At 35.1% G+C, this 18,924-nt stretch overlaps 1 long non-coding RNA gene across 1 annotated transcript; it reads left to right on the top strand.

The window, feature by feature from the left end:
• The first annotated feature begins 460 nt into the window (after positions 1-460).
• On the top strand, positions 461-731 carry LOC138855903 (uncharacterized). The gene is made up of 2 exons (XR_011395045.1): positions 461-544; positions 611-731. It is a non-coding gene; the product is annotated as an uncharacterized lncRNA (long non-coding RNA).
• The last annotated feature ends 18,193 nt before the right edge of the window (positions 732-18,924 follow it).

Raw genomic sequence — 18,924 nt, 5'->3', positions numbered from 1 at the left:
CTGGAAATAGGTGCAAGTAAATACTTGAATTATTTTGTTGTAGAGATATGTATTTTTGTGTGTTTGAACACAACGGTAAGCAATTAGGCAATCAAGAGTTCGTTATCTTATATCTTATATAAAAATAGTCGGGTTTTCCTTCATGACGCTATAACTCCAGAACGCACGAACCGATTTCCATGGTTTTGTATTCGTTGGAAAGGTCTCGGGCTCCGTGAGGTTTATAGCAGAGAAAATTCAGGAAATATTTCAACAGAAAAGCGGGAAAATCTTTTTTCACATACAGCGCCATCTCTGATACATAGCATGTACTACAAACCAATATTTTAAGTAGATGGCGCCGGTGCGTGATACATTGTTTGACAGCTACTCATTGTTCTCTGCTCAGTTAATTTCATGTGACAAACCGGTATTGTGTTCACTGTTAAATTGTGAAAAATAAGTTATTCGTTCTCTAACATTTCAATTGGAAACCATCAAATCAATCACGTGTATTGTGCAAATTTTTATTCAATTTCAACAACAGGCATTTGTCTTTAAGGTGGTAAGTTGAACTGTATAAATTATGTGGAGCGTGCATTTGAGGTTAAATTCACCACTCTGTCCATAGTCCAAAATGCCTAGAGGACGACGTGCCAACATCGGCCGCCGCACAAGCATGCAAGCCAGCAACAAGTGTATTCACAGAACTTAAGCAAAGAAAGACAAAATATTATATAATAAGTGAAAATGCCCGATTAAGACAACGCGTGAGCACACGAAGATCATTGGCATCATACAATCGCTTGGTATTCCAATCTGATCCCACTGTGAACTACAGTGATGATGCAAACTTAGATATTGGACCAATGATGACTATATGCCGATATTGCAATGCGTTAAAGTTCAAAAGAGAAACGGCTGGATTATGCTACGCAAGTGAAAAAGTCAAACTGGATCCATTACTTACACCACCACAGCCACTGAAACCATTGTTCGATGGAAGTGATCCCGATTCCAGCCATTTTCTTCAACACATCCTTGAATACAATAACTGCTTTCGCATGACTTCCTTTGGAACTAATATCATTCGAGAAGACACACATAACCAATCACTCACACCAACACAATGAATTGCAACACATAACAACTACATATACACCACACACTACACCATCACATCAAAAAGAGAGGAAAGGACCAAGAGCATTACGCTGTGGCAGCAACGGTGGCAAACCTCATCCAAAGGACGGTGGACTCACAGACTGATACCAGACATCAGACCGTGGAGAGATAGACAGCATGGGGACCTGGATTTCCACCTGACCCAAATGCTAAGTGGACGTGGGTGCTTTAGAAGCTACCTTTACAAATTTCGTCATGACTACAGTCCGTACTGTCCGACGTGTACAGAGTGTATTGAAGACTCTGAACATGTTTTTTTACCATTGCCCTCGGTTCTCAAGTATAAGAGAAAATCTGAAAACCACACTTGGCGGTAGTTTCTCGGTGGAAAATTTGACAGCACTTATGTGTGAGTCCTCTATTAAATGGAAAGCAGTCAGCGAAGCGTCAGCTTTGATAATGAAAAGATTGAGACACTTACAACAGATTAGGAGTTAGTAAATGTCTTCTTCTCTTCCATGAAGTAATACTTTGTCCAGTGGTTCCGTGGGAGAGATTTGGGTTGAAAGTAGGTTAGGTTTAGCGGATTAAAGTTTCGCACTTCGGCTTTCAATGCTTCCCCCTACTATAAAAAACAAAAAACAAAACAAAAAAAAAACACCATCACACGATCATAAGTTACACCGTATTCTTCAACAAATGATTGTTTGCAATTACAGATACAAGGACAAATATAATATATCATTTGCATGGTTCAATGGTGCCAACACCAGATGAACCGCATGAATTTCTGCAAATATATTTCATTTCGTCGATGGTGGATCAGCTGAATGAGCGGTGCAATATACAGGGAACACAACAGTTAAAGAGACGAATTATTGAACAGTTGCAAGCATTTTTTCACGCTAATAATGCTGTGGTTAATATGTTCAAAACAGCATTGGAACGAATGCCATCGGATACGCACAAATTTGTCATAAGAGCGGATTGTACCCCAACAGGTAAACATGTGCGAAGATTCAATGCACCCACCGTTAATGATGTTGCTGCAATTATTGTTGGCAGGCAATTTCAGGCAGACGTTGCCAGTAATTCTCCGGGGACGGCTGCAGATGAATTGAATGCTTGCCTGAAGGCATCACCTTTATGGACCACTAATATGAGAGTTCAACTTCAAAATGATCAAATTGCTGCACAATTTTCCAAACAATTGTTAGCTGTTGGAAATGGAAAAGTCCCAGTTGATGCGACATCTGGATTAATTACTCTTACCAACGACTTTTGCCGATTTGTAGACTCTCAATTAGCTATTTTTGAAAATGTTTTCCCAACCATTAGTGCGAATTATCAGAATTATGCTTGGTTAAGTCAACGAGCAATTCTTGCCGCAAAGAATAATGATGTACAGGCACTGAGTTTCACCATTCAATCAAAAATTGCTGGCGATTTGGTGACATACAATTTCATTGATTCCATAACAAATCCCGATGATGTAGTAAATTATCCAACGGAGTTTTTGAATTCTCTGGAGTTACCAGGATTTCCACCACCTTACTTGCAACTCAAAGTTGGTACAGTTATTATGATATTGCGTAATTTGAATCCAACGCGACTTTGCAACGGCACTCGATTTTCGGAAAAAAGACTTATGCCGAATTTGATTGAGGCAACCATTATTAACGGAAAGTACGCAGGTGAAAATGTATATATTCCTCGGATACCAACGATTCCGACTGATCTTCCGTTTGACTTCAAACGATTGCAATTTCCCGTTCGCCTTGCGTTCGCAATGACAATTAACAAGTCGCATGGCCAATCGCTTAGTGTTTGCGGGATAAATTTAGAAAATCATTGTTTTTCACATGGGCAAGTATACGTTGCGTGTTCACGAGTTGGGAAACCATCCGCTTTGTTTGTGTTAACGTCAGACCAAAAAACAAAAAATGTGGTTTTCCAAAGAGCACTTCAATGAAACGGATAATTTGTGGACACGTATAACGCTTCGATTCAGTATTTACTTTGGATCCACTTTCATTTACTTAGAGAAGTTCAACTAAATAACACTTCATTTTTGTAATCGAAATGAATTCATTACTGTTGTGAAATGAAATAAAATTTTTCCTTTCCATATATAAAACAAAAAAAAAATGTTCTTAATCTTTTAATCACCAAACGAAATATTACATAAAACGAAGCCATCTGGTGGCGAAACGGAGTTCGCCAGGTTTGCTAGTATATTTATATATTATATATATTATATATAAGGTTGGAAGGTATCTCCCTTCCGCTTTTTTGCTCTTCATTCAATGCTTTATAAAAAGTGTTACAGTGATCGGATTTAGTTAAAATATGCGCCGTTTTGTTCGATGATCTGTTTCCATCTAAACGGCAACTTCATAATACCTTCCTCGTAGAAGCCCCCCCTCCTTATTTGCGAAGAATTCGGACAGCCACTTTTCACAAGCCTCGTTTGAGTTCAACTTCACACCACCAAGGGCATACGCCATGGACAGGAATAGGTGGTAATCACTTGGCGCTACGTCCGGGCTATATGGTGGATGCGATAAAACCTCCCATCCGAGCTCCCGTAGCTTCTGACGAGTCATCAACGAAGTGTGTGGTCTGGCGTTGTCCTGGTGGAACACTACACCCTTCCTGTTGGCCAATTCTGGACGCTTCTGGTCGATCGCCTGCTTCAAGCGGTCCAGTTGTTCGCAGTAGATGGTAGAATTAAGCGTCTGGCCATATGGGAGCAGCTCATAGTGGATGATTCCCTTCCAATCCCACCAAACACACAGCAAAACCTTCCTGGCCGTCAATCCCGGCTTGGCCACTGTTTGGGACGATTCACCGGCCTTCGACCACGACCGTTTTCGCTTGATATTGTCGTATGTGATCCATTTTTCGTCGCCAGTCACCATCCGCTTCAAGAATGGGACGAGTTCGTTCCGTTTCAGCAGCATATCGCAGGCGTTGGTCACAGGTCTTCCGCCGGCTGGCTTATCCATGGTGTCGTTTTCACCGGCTCTGAATCGTCGAAACCATTCCTCCGCGATTCGAAGTGATAGAGTACCATCCCCCAAAACACCATTAATCTCACGGAACGTTTCTCTAGCGGATTTGCCTTTAACGAAGGAAAACTTTAAAATAGCGCGAATTTCGGCGTTAGTGAACTCCATGTTTACACGTCTATAACTGTTGAACGCAATATCCAAACTAATCGTGCATAGCGTTGTTTTGTAGGTTATGTCAAGACCTTTCAAATTATGTATAGTGTTGCTAGATACGAGCTCTGTAGCGCTTTGTACATAGCCGCGAAATTCAAAAGACAAAAAAGCGGAAGGGAGATACCTTCCAACCTTATATTTTACCAAACTGTTTTATCTTTAAGCGGTATTTCGGTTTTTACCGGAAAATAAACCGAAATATTGAAACAGTTTGGTAACTGTTTTTTTTTTGTTATTGCTTTTATTAAGCCGGGTGACTGTCTGTTCGTCCGTCCGTCCGTCCGTGCAAGCTCTAACTTGAGTAAAAATTAAGATATCTTTATGCAACTTGGTAGACATGTTTCTTGGTACCGTGAAATGGTTGGTATTGCAGACGGGAGTAATCGGATCACTACCACGCCCACAAAACGCCATGAATCGAAAACAAATAAATTGCCATAACTAAGCTCCACGATAAGTCACAATACTGTTATTTGGTACACAGGATTATATTGGAGAGGGGGCATATGCAATTTAAATTTCCCCTAATAGGTGTAATATGCATATCTCCTAAACCGCTTTAGCCATAATATAAACATTTACTGAGAACAAATGCTTTTAGCTCTATCCATGGTATGAAAATGGATGAAATCGAGTGGCAGCCACGCCCAATCCCCATATAACGGTACTGTTAAGAACTACTAAAACCGCGACAAATCAAGCACTAAACACGCCAGAGACATTTAATTTTATCTCTGGGATGGCATGCGATGATTTTATAGGAACCGCGTTCAAAATTAGACAGAGGGTGTGGCACCGCCCACTTTAAGGTGAAACCCCATATCCTGTGATCTGCTTAACCGACTTCAATCAAATTCGGTACATTATATTCCTCTTATATTTTTAAGTTATAGTTCGAAATCGGATACCTATTTCCCATATAACATTTTGCGTGAATAATGCGTTTAAAGTATGCCACCTTGTGACCAAAAATCGTCTAAATCAAACCAAGACTGTTCAAGCCCCTAGGTACTGAATATGGGGACCCCAATACCTATAGTTGACTTTTTACCGAAAATAGCGGTCAATGTGTCAGATATATAATTGCAATTCATATAATAAAATAAATGAAATTCTCGATAATAGTATGATTTTGTGTCAAAACCTCATGTACCTAATATTATATAAAGATTTTTGAACTTCCGCGTGACTTTATACTGCATATATCGGTCAATATTTGAGTTATCTCAATGAAAATAAGAGAGCGTGTTTTACTCATAACAAGGTATCTTTGTACGTAAGATGGATCAAATCGGGTGGAAATTCGTCAGGATTTTCGAACATTCGTCTGACTTTACTGCATTTGATTTGTGGTATTGGCAGAAATTGATAAAATCTTACCAGTTTTAGGCCGAATATGTCGGCCACAGACTTTTAAAATCCTCCCACTATTGAAGTTAACATTGCGGAGAAAAAATAGTTTTGACACTAAATAAATCCATGATCAATAACATAAGTTAATAAGATACCAAATAATAATCGAATAATGAATGTTGAATTCTTTCGCAACATTTTGATACTTTCGCTACATGTTGAAACAGAGTATAGTTTTGTTCACCTAACCGTTGTTTGCATCACCTAATTCTGATCGAGATAGATATTGATTTCTTTGGTATTTGGTGATAATATTGGGTGATAATCAGTTTTTCAGCCATCATGTTGAACTTATAACAAAATATACCAGACAACAATGTAAAAAATTTTCTTAGAATGCTGGACTTTGTATAGAGCAAAAATAACTTTCTAGAAAAAATCGTAGTTTCAGTTACACTAGATTTCTTGACCAGCAAAGTGCTGTATTCAAACTAATTTCAGTGTATTAGTTATATAGTGTTTAAACTTTTGTTATATACAGTGGCGAGCAAACACGTATACATATGTATACCAGCACACCATAGTACCTATACACCGAACAGGGAAGGAGTCATAGCAAGGACTCAATCACAGGGAAAGAGAGCAGCACCTAGTATCCAACTTTTTACACCCGGGCGGAGTTATATAAAATTATATATAAGTATTTTAATATTAAGCCATTTATTATATATTTATTAAAGTAGAAAATCTGTATTACTAAATCTTCTTTAGAATAGAAGACGTATGAGAGTTCTTCGTGCAAACTCTTTATATAGCGATACTGAGTAGTTACAAGATACTGTAAATAACATAGATTAGATTCCGATGTACGTCTGTCCGAGCAAAAAATACTCCAGATCATAGATCTCGTCGAGAAAATATCGAGGTACGTTATGATGAGTAAAGTAGGAACACTAGGGATCATAGAGAACTTTGCGCAAAAAATTTTGAGTATAATAATTTAGAGTGCATTAGTGATCAAATGCAAAGAGAACATACAAAAAGAAATCCTGAAATAAGGAGAGAGGAGCGTGATAGAGAAACACAACGTCGACGGCTTATTAAGAGGGGTATGAGGGAAGAAATTTTAAATCAGAGACGTCTTAGACAAAGTCAAGTTCGCCTTGGTAGAGATAACCCGATCAATAGGCAAATTAAACAACCAAAGGCAGTCCCAACGAATCCGATTAACGGGAGAAAATAATGTTATAGAAACTGATTATAGTGGCAATTTAACAGATTTCAAAAACATTTATGTCCAAAATATAAATAAGGGCCCTACTGAAATTTGTATTTGCTGCGGCGGATTATGGTTTTAACACCAAGTTCGCAAATTAAATTTCGAAACTATTGCGCAAGGTCACCGAAATGCTGCATCCGCCGTCATTTTAATGCAAAAATTTCCTTCAGAAGATGGAAATTACAATTTTTGTGCTACTTGCAAAAATGTGATTGTTAAAAAGAACGTTCCAAAAATATGTTTATCTAACGGTCTAGACTTTCCTGAAATACCGGATTGTTTTAAAGATTTAATTCCAATTGAAGAACCATCTCAGAATGTTTTTATCATTAATAACCAAGAAGAAGTTCCGTTTTGCATCTGCAGAGGATTCCCGATTGGTTCAATCTTTTCATGCGGAACAAACTTCTCATGATAATCCCTCAGTTAGTACTATTCCCAAGGGTCTTTTACCTTCATTCTATAGAAAACTTAGACTATAACCGTTGTGTTATAGCGCCAGGTGAACATAATTTAAAATAATAATTCAGAAGAGTTGTCATTTGGAACGATATACGTTGGACAGAAACGTACATGTTCTGAAATCTATATCAAAATAATTCGTTTTGAAATTCGCCGTTTTGACAGAAGAGCGTGTACCATTCCAAAATTGTTTTATGATTACAAAAAATTAGAACTGCTGCAAATTAAGAATAGTACCTCCATTTGCCTTAGAAAGTTTTCAGGTCGCAACCGAGCTACGGCCCAATATCTATTGCACGAAAACTTTATTTAAAACTTGATTTAACATGATGATGGTTACAAGGTTTTTAAAGGCGTTAGATCCTCTCCTTTGCACTTGGGAGCTAAGAAGAAAAATTCGCCAATTTGGGCTCCCAACCTTCTTTATTACCTTATCGGCTGCAGAATCTCAGTAGGTTGAACTTTTGGTTATCCTCTCTAAAACTATTGATTCTCAACAACTCAAGATAGATATCGCTTAATTCGGTCAGCGGTTACTTGTGCTAGATATTTTGACTATCGCTATCGACAAATTCTGAAGCTATTTACAGATAACGCCGGCATTTTTGGAGAGCATATTGTCAAAAATTTCTACTGGAGAATGGAGTTTCAATAGAGAGGTTCCCCGCATGTACATGGCATGCATTGGCTTGATAAAGCTTCCAGGATCAACCCTCAAGATCCTCAGACATTCCCTGATGCCATTAGTTTAATTGACAATTATATTTATACTGGTGGTTCGGTCAGCCAATTAGTAAATTATTGGGCCACATAACCACTGTAGGTCTTGTACTAGGGAAATAAAAGGACAACAGTTTTGTCGTTTTGGTATACTATATCCACCAATGCCTTCAACGCAAATACTGTTACCTCTTACAGAAACAAATGAAAGTCCAGAAAGACACAAGGAAAACTTTTTCAAAATTCAAAAAGTTTTAAATTCAAATATGACTACAGAAGACATTTCTAATTAAAACGGTTTTTACCATTTCCTGTCTGATAGTAGAATAAATATGTCTTTTGATGACTATTTGTTAGCCCTTAGATCAAGTTTAACAAAACCCAAAATTTTTTTAAAAAGAAAATCACAGGATCGTTTTTTATCCTCTGATTTTGGAACTCCATAGAGAAAATATGGCTATCTAATATATACTAGATGCATATGCTTGCTGTTCATATATAATTAATTATATTAAAAAGTCTAACAGGGGAGTTTCTAGGCTCTTAAATGAAGCTATATCAGAGGTAAATGCTGAAAATTATACTGTTAAGCAAAAACTTAAACATATAAGTCACAAATTTATATCAGGCACAGAAATATCTGCACAAGAAGCAGTATATTGCTGCATTGGGCTCCATCTTTCGGAAGCAAGTAATGCAGAAATATTTATAAACACTTCTCGACCTGATGAACGTGTTAGAATGGTCAAACCTAGAGCGGAACTTCAGAACCTTCCTTCAGGTTCGACTGAAATATTCGTAGCCGGTATTTTGGACCGTTATGTTCACAGATTCGATCAGTTAGAAATTCTTTGTTTACCTGATTTTGCATCTAGGTATATATATTTGAAATCTAGTAGAGGAGCACAAGACAGTGATCATGAAGAAGAAGAGAGGGAAGACGATAATTTACCAGAAAGCGGGTTTGTCATGCCTCTTTAAGACGGTAGCGGTTTTGTTTAAAAACGTACCAAACCTTGTATTATTGAATATAAAAGGTTTAACCCAGATTTGACCAGAGTTGAGTATTTCCGCGAAATGGTAATTCTTTACTATCCATGGCGAAATGAACAGCAAGATCGCATTGAAAGCAATAATAAGCAAACTTGCAAAGAGAACTTGAAAATGTTCTAGAAAGTATTTATAATGAAATAGACTTAGAGGAAGTTGCTCAAAATGAACTACCTATTGTGGAAAATGAGTTCAGAGTGTTGGCAATCCAGAAATAAACCCAAATATAAATTTTATGGACTTGCATGGTGAAGATTCAACAGATAATGGCACTGGATCTGATTGCAATATTAGACTGATTAAACTACCTCCTTTAATTCCAGTTGAGGAATTATTTTCTTTAGTTCAAAGTGTAAATACTAAGCAAAGAACTTATTTGACGCACCAGCTAAAAACAAATCGCCCATTTTATGAGTTCATTGGCGGCGGTGCAGGTGTAAAAAAGAGTAATATGTGGAATGGCCCCTCATTCAATATTCTCTTTAGCTGTTACTCAGTTGAACAGAGAGTTAAGGCCACTTAGCAATGACACAGTTAATTCATTGTATTCCAGACCTATCGATTTAAAATTAATCATAATTGATAAGATATCGACGGTAGGTGCTCGTTTGTTGATGCGAGATTGAAACAAATTTTCAAAACAGACAGCCTCTTCGGTGGTATACCATATATATATACTCATAAATTCATTCGCGGCGGTGCAGGAAAGAGTCGTTTGATATCTGCAATATATCAAGCTCTTAAAATTTTAGAAATCTCAAACGAGTATACTATTTAACTTTGCGAGAGTATAAAATGTTCGGTTACATCCAAACTTAGCCTTTCCTTACTTGTTTTTGTTTAATTTTTGTTTTATGATGCTTTAGTTTCGCGACCATTTTATGTTTTTATTTAGTTTATTACTTTGTTTTCTTTGCGGTTCTTCGCCTGTTTGTGTGGGTTTTTGTTTGTTTTATTACATATACATATGTATGCATAACGGTAGGTTTGTCCTTTTTAAGTTGTTACTTATTTTTGGTAATTTTTAATTCCAGTTGAGGAATTATTTTTTTTAATTAAAAGTCTAAATACTAAGCAATTGGACACATTTGATGCACCAGCTAAAAACAAATCGCCCATTTTATGAGTTCATTGGCAGCGGTGTAGGTGAAGGAAAAAGTTGTTTGATATCTGCAATATACAAGTATCAAGCTCTTAACCATCGCTACTATTCCACATCGAATCCAATCCAAGGATTCTTCTTTGCGCACATACGGGTAAAGCAGCATTCGGAATAGGTGGAATGACCCTTCATTCAATATTCTCTTTACCTGTTAATCAGTTGAATAGAGAGTTGAGGCCACTTAGCAATGATACAGTTAATTCATTGTATTCCAGACCTATCGAATTCAAATTAATCATATTTGATAAGATATCGATGGTAGGTGCTCATATGTTTAGCTCTGTTGATGCGCGATTGAAACATATTTTCAAAAGAGACAGCCCTTTCGGTGGTATACCGATCATAGCGTTTGGTGAATTGAAACAACTCTCACTCTCAATTGGAACTCGAGTAGTTAATTTCTAAGAAGTTCCCGATGATGCCATACTTTTGTTTTGGTCCAATGAAGAGACAAATAATTTCAATGCTCTTAAGCTCAGTCGAATCCCAACTGAAGCTATCCTTTCAACTGCAACAGACTCAAATAAAGGAATTGGTATAAGTGAAAATGAGAATATTTTGGAAAGTGTTAAACTTTTCAAAACTTTTGAAACGCAGGGACTGCCCTATAAATTGACACTAAAAACATCAGCCAAATATATGATTACAGTGAATATAAACACGTGTGATGGCTTGGATAATGAGGCAGCTGGACAACTTATGAACGTTGATTTCCATTGTTCTTTTCCAACCACTGTGTGAATTAAATATTTGGAACCTTTTGCTGGTTTGATAGCACGATCAAAAAAGCCTTATACTCTAGAAAGTTCTTGGACACCAATTGAAAAAGTTTTAAAATCTTTTCAATATAAAAGAAATGAACACATTTCAATTGAAAGACATCAGTTTCCAGTTGTTCTGGTCGAGGGAATAACTATTCATTAAAGTCAGGACGCCACATAGGTATAACAAAATTGTAGTTCATACTCGATCCAGAATACCTAGGGCTTCAATATATGTCGCTTGTAGTCGAGCTACTACTGCAGATGGTCTATTCATCTGATGAATGAATGAATCATTTTCTGAATCGGATCCTGTATTTAGGGAACTGAGGGAATTGAACACAAATAAAGCTCTGACAACATGTTTCAATTTTATGATTTCCCGAACATCAGGACATCCAATTTTATTTAAAATGTTCAGAGTCTTCACGCTCACATTAATATAAAAAGCGACTATTTAATGCTAACTTTAGATATTTTATGTTTTGTATAAACTTGGAGTTATCCTTGCAAAAATTTTGATATATCAGGACTTACTCCAAATAACAAGCTGAGGATAGATAGCACGGAAACAAGCAACAGAAATAAACGGGCCATTATAATATAAATGTACTAATTGTTGGAAATTTTAACATTTGTTTAATGCCCACAGGGACTACAACAGGAAATCTGCTCTAAGAAAAAACTTTAGTCCCCTGCTTGGTGTAGAATATTCAACTACACCTGCCGGTACACAAATTGATTGGGCATTTTCAAACATGGATCCTTCCTAGATGTTAATACAGCTACTTTTGAGACATTACACAGCTTTCATGACAGTATTTGTATCTCCATATCGAAGTAAAGTTTTCAGACTTAGTGCTATAGTTCTTAATTTTTTTGTTAAATATAATCGAATTAGAATGGTATAGCAATTTTGACAGTAGTGTTTAGGACAATTTTAAGAAAAATATGTTTATAATCTAAAAAGAAATTTTAAGATATATGTATAATTTGTTATTATATAAAACATAATTGTATAAATATACGATAAAAATTAATAAATTATTAAATTAATTAATAGAAAAGAAATAAAATTTGGATATACTTGGTTTATAAGAATCTCTATAAAAATTTATGTTGAATATTGTAAATATTATATACAAATTAATATAATAATAAAATTTTTAAAGTTGTTAATATTTATAATTTTTAAGCTAAACATGTATAATAATATCGATATAATAAATAAAAAATGTTATTCATGGTCAAAAAACGATTTCATACTCCTCAATACAGTTGTAATTCATTTTACAAGTATATAAAATCAATTATAAGCGTATCCAGCAAAATACAAGAACGATTTCGCATAATTTGAGTAAATTTAGTTTACAAACTGCTCTAAATATTTTCACTTTAAATGTAAATAACTGAGGCAACAGTTCCTACTTCTAATTATTAAAATATATAAAGAAATCTCAAACGAGTATACCATTTATATATGCGAGAATATAAAATGTTCGGTTACATCCGACGTTAAAGCGTGAGCTTAAGAGCATTGTGTTGTTGGTAGAATTGTAATATATTATATTTTAAATCGACAATAGCTTTGTTGCCACTTTAGTCACTTTTTTCTGTATATTGTGGGTTTGCAGGGTTGTCACTTTTCCCTTCTAGACGCTTGTAGGCAAACGCATGCTCGGCGTTCATGAATGAAAATGTTGTTGTTGTGTGCTTTACCACAAATTTAGGATTTGTCGATTTGGCTGCCATATTGATTTCTGACGCTGCTCATGCTAACTATTTGAGACAATTGTTGCTTTTGTATAACAATGTTTGTATTTTTCCTATTGGATGACATTCCTACATTTGTACGCTTATATGTAGATATGTAGATTTGTGTATGCACGAGTTATGTGTACACTACCACCCCAACCAGACACCACACAAATAAATATTGTAAATTGATCAAAATAAAAGATTAAAGAAAAACAAGTAGAGATAAAGAACAAAAGAAAATAATGCAAATGCATACAAACATGTTTTGGTCCTTATGTTTGACTGTAAGGAAAACCCAGACATTATTTGGCAAACCACACAATCATGTTTGTTTGCATTCAATAGAAAATAAGATTATATTTAACAAATATTGTATTTCCTCCAATAATAAGAAAATAGAAAAATTTAGAAATAGATTAAGAAAATTGTAATCACTTTAGTAGTTATATAAGCAGAAAATAATTTGAAAAAACGAAGAGAATAAAATATAATGTCACAGAAATAACATCGTCGGCATTTTTATTTTCTCCTCCGAAGAACCAAAACTCGCGCACATTTATTTATTGATTAGTGAAATTATCAAAAATTCTATTCGTCCATGTCTACATACCAGAGAATACGAATGAACTCCATATTGATTTACATATGTACATACATAAATTATTAGTTTTGTAACAATTAAAATTCGAAATTTATTAAAAAAGTAAAATATAGTCTTTTTGCATAATCTTTCGTATATTAGCATTCCACATTTGTGCAAAAAAAATCATATTTTATCAATTTTTAATCATAATAATCGTTTATATGACAAAAAAGTACGTGTGACACTCGGAGACTGACGGTTAAAGCTATTGCATATAATTGCAATTGCAATTTATTTTTCATGCAGTATTTTTTTTTTTGATATTAATTCAAGTTTTTTCTTTGATATTAATTCAAGTTCAACAAGTAAGGAAGGGCTAAGTTCGGATGTAACCGAACATTTTATACTCTCGCAAGGTCAAATGGTATACTCGTTTGAGATTTCTTTGTGGATTGACTGATATTTACGGTAGAAGGTCAACTATAGGCACTGGGGTCCACATATTTAGTACTTAGGGGTTTGAACAGTTTTGGTTCGATTTAGACAATTTTTGGCCGCAAGGTGGCATACTTTAATTGCATTATTCACGCAAAGTTTTACCCCGATATAATCATTTTTACCTGATTTGCATAGTGGAATGTGAAAGAATCAGATGGAATTGAAAATGGTGTTACATGGGAAGTAAGCGTGGTTGTAGTCCGATTTCGCCCATTTTCGCACTATGACATAGGAACATGAAAAGAACGTTATGCACCGAATTTGGTTGAAATCGGTTGAGCAGATCTCAAGATATGGGTTTTCACCTAAAAGTGGGCTGTGCCACACCCACTGTCTAATTTTGAACGCGGTTCCTATAAAGTCATCTTATACCATCTCAGAGATAAAATTTAATGTCTCTGGCGTGTTTAGTGCTTGATTTATCGCGCTTTTAGTAGTTTTTAACAGTACCGTTATATGGGGAGTGGGCGGAGTTGCCACCCGATTTCAACTATTTTCACACCGTCAATAGAAGTGCTAAATTTGCTTCCAGTGAATTTTGTTATTATAGCATTAGCGGTTTAGGAGATATGCACATTAAACCTATTAGAGGCGGGACCACGCCCACTTTTTAAAAGAAAATTTTAACTGCAGATGCCCCTCCCTAATGTGATCCTGTGTACCAAATAACAGTCTTGTATCTTATTGCGGAGCTTAGTTATGGCAAGTTATTTGTTTTTGATTAATGGCGTTTTGTGGGCGTGGCAGTGGTCCGATTACGCCCATCTGCAATACCAACCGTCTCACGGTACCATGAAACATGTCTACCAAGTTTCATAAAGATATCTCAATTTTTACTCAAGTTAGAGCTTGCACGGACGGACGGACAGACGGACGGACGGACAGACAGTCACCCGGATTTCAACTCGTCTCTTCATCCTGATCATTTATATATATATAACCCTATATCTAACTCGATTAATTTTAGGTGATACAAACAACCGTTAGGTGAACAAAACTATTATACTCTGTAGCAACAGGTTGCGAGAGTATAAAAACATTGAATGTTACTTGTGTTTTCGAACGCACCTTTGGATTATGTTTGGAAGTGTCTCAAATAAACCCTGGGCCGCAATATTCAATATTTCTTTCAAAAAAATGGCTAAAACCATAAAACAACATGAAGAGTCCAAATAGCCCCAATGCTATGGCTATTTGAGACATCTAAGTAAAAAACTACAATATATAAATTCTCCGTTAACTCTTAGACAAAAGAAAACTAAAAAGGTGGATTCTGAATCGGTTAACTTATTAATAAAAAGTAAAAGCGATTTGTTACTTAAAAAGATAGATGGATAAGATTATTGTATAAAATTGTGCCAAATAGCTCCACTTTATGGTCATTGAATCAAAAAAATTTAACAAAAAGAACGATATTAAGAGTTTGACCTCGAAATTCGCCTGCATTTGTGATAATAATAAAATGTATGTATATAGAGTACTCACTCATTTTCTTTCACTATTTTTCATCACCTCCGTTACTAATAAAGGCACTTTGTTTAGATATATTTAAAACACTGTATATACAAATTTTATGCGTACTCCCGGAACATGCGTTTGCCTACAAGCCTCTTTTCACGACGATGGTAAAAGCTAGAAATCATAAATAGAACAACTTTCTGATGTTCCCTCTATAAGGGAAAAGTGTCAACCTCGCAAACACAGAAAAAATTGACAAATATGGCAACATAGCTTTTTTGTCGATTTAAAATATTTTACAATTCAAAAATATTTTTCCATGGCTCGCAAAATCTGCGTCGATATATAATATAATATATGCATTCTCATACAAGTTATGGTGATATGCGAAATTCTCTTTTTACTGCAAAGCCACTTAATAAGATATTGTTATCATTCAGCGCCGCCACAACAACAAAACGAATGTAGTCATAGCATAAAACCAGAGAACGTAAATGAATAGAGAAGGAGCAAATGTTAACTGAAAACTTTTTGAGTACTAATTTGTAGTTCCAGATGTGGGAACATCGAATAATATAACTTCGAAAAAGAAAAATACACCACACAATATGCGAAATGCTATAAATAGACACAACGAATATTCCTATATGAAAAAACGTTGCGCATACCTATTTAGATTTATGTTTTCAATTTCTATGATATGACAAATTTATAATTATGAAAAGCCTTCTGAATTAAAAATCTGTATTACCGGTAAAAACCCCAGATTTCATAATAAAATAAACATTTAATAGGCAATTTTTCCAACTTATGTATGTGCGTTATGTGAGCAATTGCTTATTAAACAAAGTATAATAATAAAACGGTGGCTAAGCGGCCACATTTCCACTTTTGTGGTGGCTGAGGTCGTAAGCGGGAAGGGGTTAAGCACAATCCGAATACGAACCTACACGTTCGAATCCTAAAACTCATGAAACTGAAATTTTATTTAATTTTTATTTTATTAATTGGAATCTAAGCATATCATAATTCAATTACTTTAATAGCATATTTAACTTCCTGAGATAATTAAAATATTTCAGGAAAATATGTTCATATGTTTGGGTTTATTGCATATTCCTTTATTTATGCGTATTTACACAAATGTGATAATCACACATACATTCATGAGTACACGTACGCTGATGCTTGCTTCTTCTTGCCCCGCACAAGCAATGACTTTTGTCCACACTTTTTGCTTTTTGCGAGTAGAACGATCGCAGGCAAGGAGGGATTGGGGCGCACTGCCCCATAATTATTTCAGATATATATTTTATTTATCGAATTTAGTTTAAAAACGATTATAGGTATGAATATATGTGTATTTATATATATATATATAATATATATTATATAACGAAAATAATTCATAAATGCATCAGTATTTTTCAATACAAAATAAGCAACATAATAATATACTAAGAGTCTTCAGTTAGAACGCCTCTGTGTATAGTGGCAAGCCAACGAAATAACGGCGAGTTCGCGCAGACATTGTGTTGTTGAAAGTAACCAAATGACGATTTTGTCGACAAACATACATACTTATATACATATGAGCTCGCATACATATTGACGCTGAATTTTGCGCATCGTAGCGGAGTTGACAAAATTTGTTTCAATCAACAATTTTACGACAATGTCGATCGACTATGTTGTCTCGTTTGTCCTTTTTGCAGGGCTTTGCTGTTGAAAATTGACTTATGCTCTTTTGAAATATTGCAATTACCAATTGGGCTGCATTTTCATAGCGTCGTATTTGGATGAAATGGGCTAAATCGACAAACTATGAAATAATGATAATAAGTAAACATATAAAAGTACTATATGGACTGTGCTTAGAATATATAGAAGTAGTTAATGATTTCATCTGAATGGCAATTTTATATAAATTTTATAATTTAATGCCATAAATAGTGCATAATATGAAAAAAATTAAAATAATATTTCAAATCGCTAAGAGGTCATGTTGCCAATTCTCTTTTCTGAAGGGAACATCAGACAAATTCTTCAATTTCTGATTTTTAAGCAAATGTTGTGAGAAGCAGCTTGTGGGCAACATACAAATGCAAGGGGGATGGTAGGAATTTCAGTGATTCAAATTGTAAAATTGAAATTTTGCTAATTCTTCAATTTTACTTCAAATTCAATTTTTATTTTCGCGCATTTGCTTTGGAATTCTATATGAAAACCAAATGTGGTTTACCAGGCGCACAGAAAAAATAGCGCGGCGCAGAGTTATGAACGAACGCACTTTGCTTTGAAGTAGCGCACGTTCCTTAGGAATGAATTTGTTGTCGTTGTAATATAAAATACTTAGAAAATATGCCGCGAGTTCGCTTGAATATTATTGGCCGATGATGGTGCGTCTACGTTTTTTTTGTCACTTGCACGAGTGTTAGATTTTTTGCGAAAGACATATTGATGGACATACATATGTACATATGTGTACATATATGCAAATATATTTGGACATGCGAATGAAGGAAGGCAATTTCAAGAATATTCACATATAGACATATAAACATTGAAGCAAGTAAACAAAAATAGCTGTTTGAGTTCACAGATTAGACAAGGTAGCTAGAATATTGTCTGTGGTGCTGCTTGTATAGCACACTTCCTTATTGCAATGAAATGTTTTGCCTAAGTTCAAATCCTATCATATTTTTATATATTATACTATTTTTTATTTTTATAACTCTTTTTTATTAAATGATATTTGAATTCTATTTTAGTATTATTTCCCTCATTATTTATATTTTCTTGTCGGAGGTCAATTACTTTCGTTTTTATTATTTCAATTTTTGTTTATGCGCATACCAATGAACATCTGTGCATATGTATGTATATACATTTTGCTTATAGAGTGGTGTAGTTCGTTGCGTACCCTGATAGGTGTGGTGACATTTTATTTTCGAACTTGCGCGTTTTCGATGTTCCTCCATCGTAATTAACATTTTAGTACTGCTAACATTTGCTCCTTCTCTATTCTTCAACATTCTCTGATAAAACCTGTTTTGGTTGGAGTATTAACAGTGAGTTACGCAGCAGCAACACTGTGGTGTAACATTGAGTCACTAACCGATTTTTACCTCTCCCACTGGCGTCAACCGTAAGGCGGACTTTTGGAAATCAGTTCACTCATTAACAATGAAGCTGAGCTTGATGAGCATGATGAGTAGAATATAAAAAAAGGAACAGGCAGAATAAATTTAGATGGCGAACAGAAGAAGTCGCAAATTAATTAACTTTAACTGGCGCTTAACGTGAAGCAAAGGAAAATTCGACCAACAATCAAGTCAACACTGTACGTGTGTCTGGCGAATTGATGAAGGATTATAAAATTAAGTAAGACGAACGAGGACATTTTTGTAACATTCAATTAAGAATTTTTGTAAGTTGGTCCTTACAATTTGTAAAAGTGAAAAAAACGCTGTAAAACAGAATTTATTTATCAATCAATATTTATTACA

The sequence above is a fragment of the Bactrocera oleae genome, chromosome 3 (genome assembly GCF_042242935.1).
Source record: "Bactrocera oleae isolate idBacOlea1 chromosome 3, idBacOlea1, whole genome shotgun sequence".
Taxonomy (NCBI): Eukaryota; Metazoa; Arthropoda; class Insecta; order Diptera; family Tephritidae; genus Bactrocera; species Bactrocera oleae.
This window is presented reverse-complemented; position numbering and strand designations above follow the sequence as displayed.